This window comes from Sus scrofa, chromosome 7 (genome assembly GCF_000003025.6).
Source record: "Sus scrofa isolate TJ Tabasco breed Duroc chromosome 7, Sscrofa11.1, whole genome shotgun sequence".
NCBI classification, from domain to species: Eukaryota; Metazoa; Chordata; class Mammalia; order Artiodactyla; family Suidae; genus Sus; species Sus scrofa.
In genome coordinates this window covers 116,601,697-116,607,808 of record NC_010449.5, presented here as the reverse complement: position 1 = coordinate 116,607,808, position 6,112 = coordinate 116,601,697, and positions in this window count along the sequence as shown.

Here is a 6,112-nt window from a genome sequence, read left to right as displayed (position 1 = left end):
GCTCACCAGCCTGGAAGATGAAGAGGCAGTGAAGAAAGAAATCCTCACATGACCTCTTTGTGGCTCTTCAAGCCTCTCAGGTTGGTGGCTCAGTGTGGGGGCTGAGAATTGGTGCAGGCATGCATTATTGCAGGTAAATAAGAGTTGTCCTTGTGCCACTCCCAAAGACTCTTCCTGTTTGCCTACGGTTCATTATCTGTCTACCCCGATGAAACATAGGCTGCTTGAGGGTGGAGTGCAAGAAGGTTGAGCCTTGTGCTGTGAGCCGAGAACCTGTCCAGTGCCAGCACACGCGGGAATGCACGAAAGCTTTGGGGACGTGCATATGTGTACTCACACAAGCTGGGGCAGACCCTGTGATGGGATCCACCCTTGTTGGCCACTCTCCAACATGCAGCCCCGAGGGCTCTGCTATCTGCAAGTCATAGCCCCTCGATGGCACCAGAGATAGATTCAGGGTTCAAGGCTTAGCACCAATGACATCTCCTCCAGGAAGGCTCCCCATCCCCACCCCAGCCAGTCCCCCAGCCCCGTGCTTCCAAGGCTCGTGCTGTGGCCATTGTCACTCCCCTGATGGTGGCACTCCTCTTTCATAGATGCCAGGTGTTATGTCAACGACCTCCATGAACCTCCCCCTGGCGGAATGAGGAGCCACAGGTCTGTTGGAGCAGAGCACATGGACATCTGAATGAGGTCTTAACCGGATCCATCCAGCTGCCGGGCTGAGCCTAGTCTGCAGCAGGGGAACTAGGACAGATGCGCAGAGGCTGGTCCGGAAGCAGTTGCAATAATCTCAGGGTGAGATGATGGAAGCAGTGAATGTGGGGAGAAATGGTTGGATGATGGAATTTTTTTTTTTTCTCTCTAGGTAACACTGACAAGGGGTCCTAGGTGCTACCCAAATACTAACATCTGGAAGGCTGTGGGGGAACCAGTTTGGGAAGAAAAATAAGGAAGTCAGCTTGGGACGTGCGGAGTGTGAGACGGCTGTTAAGCATCAAGTGGAAACATCAGGAAGGCAGTTGGATCTATGAGACATAAATGGGGGTGTTTTCAGGGTAGAGTTGATATATTAAAGCCAGGAGCCTGTACGAGATCACAGAGAAGAGAGTGTGATGGAAAAAAGAAAACCAGGGAACTGATCCCAGGGCTTGGCGACACTAAGCTGAGACCAGCTCTGTACGAGTGGGCAGCGGAGGGGACGGGGTGGGGGGGCATGGATTTGAATGAGGCCCAGTTTCTGTTCTTAGGGAGTTCATAGCGTGACAGAGCTTACTTGGCACCCACAGACCTAAGGAGCTGTGCAATGTGGGAAAGAAGTCCAGCTCCAGGCAAACCTGGGTTGGAGCCTCTTCCGGCACCATCCCACCCCCACCTGCCATGTCTCTGTGCTGCTCTACAACCACTTCGTCCCTACAACTCAGGGATAAATATGAATCCTGGCCAAAAAGATGCTGAGAGATTTAGAGAAAAGAGAGGTGCTGGCACAAGGAGTACTCAGCAACTGTGTTTTTATGATTTACTAGAACATTCTACCCCAACCCTAGGCTCTGGAGTCCCGTCTTTGCACATAACATCAGTGGAGTTTCCAGAGGGCCCAGCCCCCAGGAATGGCCCCAGGGACTCCTCTTGCCCACTGCCCCGCCTCCTTCCATGGCTGCTGCTGCCTGGGGCAGGCTGGGGACGTCTGGTGGCAAAGTCAAGGCCACACAGCCCCTTGGAATAATTGAAGATGACAATGGTATTTTGTGTCTCATGGAGACTGGTAGAGATCAAAGGCAGCACAGAGGAGCTGCAGCGACAGGCAGGAATTCCCTGGCAAATGCCACCAATTACCCCAAATTGGCTGCAGTTATGGCTATTACAATTAAGGGGCTGCCTGGCTTCCCCCAGACTGATGCTGAAGTGCATTTCTGACAGTGTGAGAGTGTCCCAGCAGGACTGGAGGGAGGGGAGAGAGAATCCCAAGGGCACCCACCTACCACAACTCAGGCTTCCACACAGATTACTAGCCCAGAGACAAGCACAGGGGAGTCTAGACTGTTCTCTGGGCACATAGGAAGTGGGGGGTCCTGGAAAAAGACACAGGGAGAGAAGCTGAGCTCTAATGACCAGCAAAGAAGATAACCATGGGCTCCAGGTTCTGTCTCCATTGCTGTGCCTGCCCCTTGGCAGGGAGGTGGGCATCAGCTCTCTGCCCTCTGGGTCCTGACCAGAGGGTACAGCTGTAAAAGTGGTGCCTGAGGAAGGCCTCGCTTTGGCCTTGAGAACAAAGCAAATGGGACCTTGACAATGTCCAGGAGCCTGAACAAACTACAGGGCTCTGCTGGTGTCTCACAGTGCCCCCCGCCCCCCGCCCCCTGCCATCTGATCTTGGCAGTGGCTTTGGGGAGAAGGCCCTGAGGAAGATGGGCAGCCAGAGAGTGACCCCTGGAGTAGGTGGGGTGCCTTTCAGAGTTCCAGAAGGTACCAGGGATGGTGACATAGAACAAGGGCAATTATTCCTTCATGGCCAGATGTAACAGAAAGATCACCATTCTAGCCATGAAACTTCCCTGATCTGACCTCTGCCTCTAAGACTACGAGCTGCCTGGCCTTAAACAAGTTCTCTGTCCTCTCTGGGGCTTGGATTTCACATCTGAGAAGTGATCAAAATAATGCGGACATCAGAATCATACAAGATGATGCTATCATATGAGTCATGAAATTATCACCGCTGCCCATAAAAGGTCCAGGCTCACTGCTGCTTTGTGATCTGAGGTGTCCTTCGTCTTCAGTGTCAACACAAAACACGTACACTTCTGTTTCTTGTGCTATCAATCAGCTGGGCAATGGAGGTTGAATGCATCACCTTGAGAGTCAAAAATAAAACGGCTTTGTTAGGCTGCTTTGGGCTGCAAGTAACAAGATGACTAAAAACAGTGCAGGTTATTGTTGACAGTGGCTTAAACAATGAAAATGATTGTCGGTTTAACAGCTCAACCAGGGGGTTAGTTTCACAGCTCAGCACATCAAGAATCCAGGTCCTTTCTCTCCTTCATCTCTGCTGCCTCCAAGCTTCAGTCTGAGCCAGTGTCAGCTACATAGTTTGTGGGTTCCAGGACAATGAAAATGCAGGGCTTATTATTTTAAAATCAGAAAAAAAACCTACTATAAAAGGTACCGAAATATAAAACATTTTCCTTTCTTCCATACCCTTTTTCACGACCTGTCACAATGTTTTTATTTACTGTCTCATACCTTGCTTCCTCATGAGGGCCCACAGGTGGCAGGGGATCCTGCCGTACAACTGGGCACACTGGTGGCGGGGTTCCTTTCCTCTGTGGACTGACATTTGGTGACCCAGCTGGGACCCGAAGCAGCAAGAGGCAGGGAGCAGGGAAGGCAGTAGGTAGTAAACCAAGGCTCTAACCAAGGCCTCCAGTAAATGCTCCATTGTCCTATCAGACTTCACTTACAAGGCACAAACTCAAAGATAAAATTATTCAGAATTTTAAGGTCGCAACAAGCGCATGAGACCCCAAGCATGGGGGTCTTTCAGAGTGACAGCACCAAATATAGAGTTTGGAAGGCAGCCCTGGCCTGGGCTCTGCCCCTAGCGTCTTCACATGATGACACCCACAGCTAAGAAGAAAAGGATTTTTACCCACAGCTTCGCATCTTTTTTTCTGGGAAATAAATATTTCCCTGAAGTCCCTCAGGAGCCAATGAGAAGAAAGAGAGACTTCTGTCATCCCATTGGCCAAACTGGGTCATGTGACCACTGATAGCTGCAAAGGAGTCTGGAAAAGGGAGTACCTAGAATTTCCAGCTGCTGGAGGAGGAGGTGGGCAAGGAAGAAAAAGGCTGGTGACAACTGCTGGGCAGACAATCCGCAGTGGAAGCCACAGGCGGGTATGGGGACTGTTCTTCAAAGCCAGCTCCTGTGACCTCCATCTGCCTCAGGCTGATGGATACATCAGCTGGAAGGAGTTCAGCTTCACCAACCAAAGGGTGGGGCACAGGGGACGGAATGGGTGTCAAGCAAACACCGCAGGTCAGGTTCCTGGGTCCCAGGCATCATTCTCACCCCAATCTACAGGAAGGGAGGTGTGAGTCTCCCTTTCTGCACATTAGAGAGCCGAGACTCACAGCTTCAAGTCAACTGTCCAGCGTCACACAGCAAGCGAATGAAGTGAAAGGGTGAGAATGTGAACATGAATTTCTCTGATTCGGAAGCCTCTGCCACAGCCCTTGGCTGGTCTGCTACATGCGGAGGAAGAGAAAGTTCCCGTGACTAGCCTGAGGGATGGGGGGGCAGGGCGGGACTCCCAACCAGGAGGCCTGGGAGGGGACGTTCTTCAGAATGTCACAGCCTAGTCAATATTGGCCCGCTGTTAAGGAAGGAAGCCTGTCTCGGGAAGGTGTCCACGTTTGCTTTGGAAAATATGTAATGACTCAAGGACTTGAATAGCAAACTAGTTTGCTGAGGGGAGCAATAAAGATATTCCATGGAAAAGCAGCAAAAGAGGGTGTGTGGCCACACCACGCATGTGGGGATGGGAGCTTTCGGCTTTCCCAAGTCTGCCTCCACTGGATGTCTTCAATGCTCTGCTTCATCACGTGTCCTGCATGTGGCTCCGTGACAGTGAGGCCATGTGTGCTAAGGTCACCCGCCTTTGCTGACGCTGTTCCACCCACCCCCACTCCCCTCCGCAGGGTCCCCTGAAGGTCAGCCGTGGGGCAGAGTGGAAAAAGCACTCACCTGGCAGCCTGGTGATGTGGGCCCTTGTCTTGACTCTGCCACTCATCCGCCGCAGGACCCTGGGGAGTCACTTCCCATGTGAGCCAGAGTTCAGGGGATGCAGGCAACAGAAACCCATGCGGCTAACTCGTGCAGAAAAGGGCAGGCCCGAGAGGGTTTCGGTATTAAAAGGAAAGCGAAGGACCACTCTCTGAAGGCAGGAAAAGGCTGCCCGGGGTTGGGATGGACCTGGGTGGGGCTCTGAGCAGCGGGAACCAACGAGAGAGTCTCCTTAGCACTGCCTCACTCTCCTCCCCAGGCCTTAGCAGCCTCAGCCATTTTCGGTGCTTGAGACAGAAACTCCAGGGATTGTGAGAGAGAGAGAGAGAGAGAGAGAGAGAGAGCGCCTTTGATGGGCTGAGCTGAGCCCTAGACCCACTCCTTGGCCAGAGGATTGGCCACCTTGATTGATAACCTGCCAGCCAGTCCGCCATGGGGTGGAGGCAGTTGCTCCAAGAGAAGTCAGGCTCCTATTATCAGGAGGAGTGGGCAGCGATGTTGGTCAGAGAACAATCCACATGGGCCTACTACGCTCCCCCCTTCGGGGGGCTCAGCTTCCTCATCTGTGAAATGGAGACAGTGATACCCCTCTAACCAGAAGGCGGCGCTGATTCAGGGTAGCTGATTGTGCCCTGCGCAGAGTAACCAGCAGCTCTTCGTACCATAGCCCCCGGGGGGGTGGCAAAATACGGAGACCCTCACTCGTGTAATTCCCAGTTGGATGGGATGGGCTAAGGGCTAGATGGTCACAGCTGCTCCTTAGAGTCCTTCCAGATTTTTCCCTCCAGGAGGAAAGGGGTGAGCCATACAGATACGCCTTCTCATGTAATCCTCAGAGCCGGCCCATTTTCCAGATGGGAACTGAGTCTCAGAGACACCAAATAGCTCCCTTGTGGTGGCCACTGCTGGATCCAACTCAGGGCTGGGTGGCTCCAAAGTGTCAGAGGCTTTGTGGCCCCTCCGGATGGAGGGGCCTGACTCAGGGGCACCTCCCGAGGCCACCACATCCCCCCAGGAGGGCCTTGGGTGGAGCTCCTCAATGAGTTTGAGGTCCCCGGGCCCTACAGATGGTTCTGCTCAGCCTCTGAAAGGGTGTTACATGGAGTCGCTTGAAGTCGTTCTGAAGGTGAACAAGCTTCCAGATGCTGGCATGCGACCGCCCCCTCCCCCTTCCTGCCAGGTATGAAGCTTGAATTTCGGTTTTTCTTAAAATAATAAGAACAATAATGGTTCTGGGGGCAAGAGGACACATAAAATCAAAAGGAAATTATAGGCTATGGGCAGACAACTCTCAGTTTCCAGATGCAAGTCAACCAACCACAGGAAACA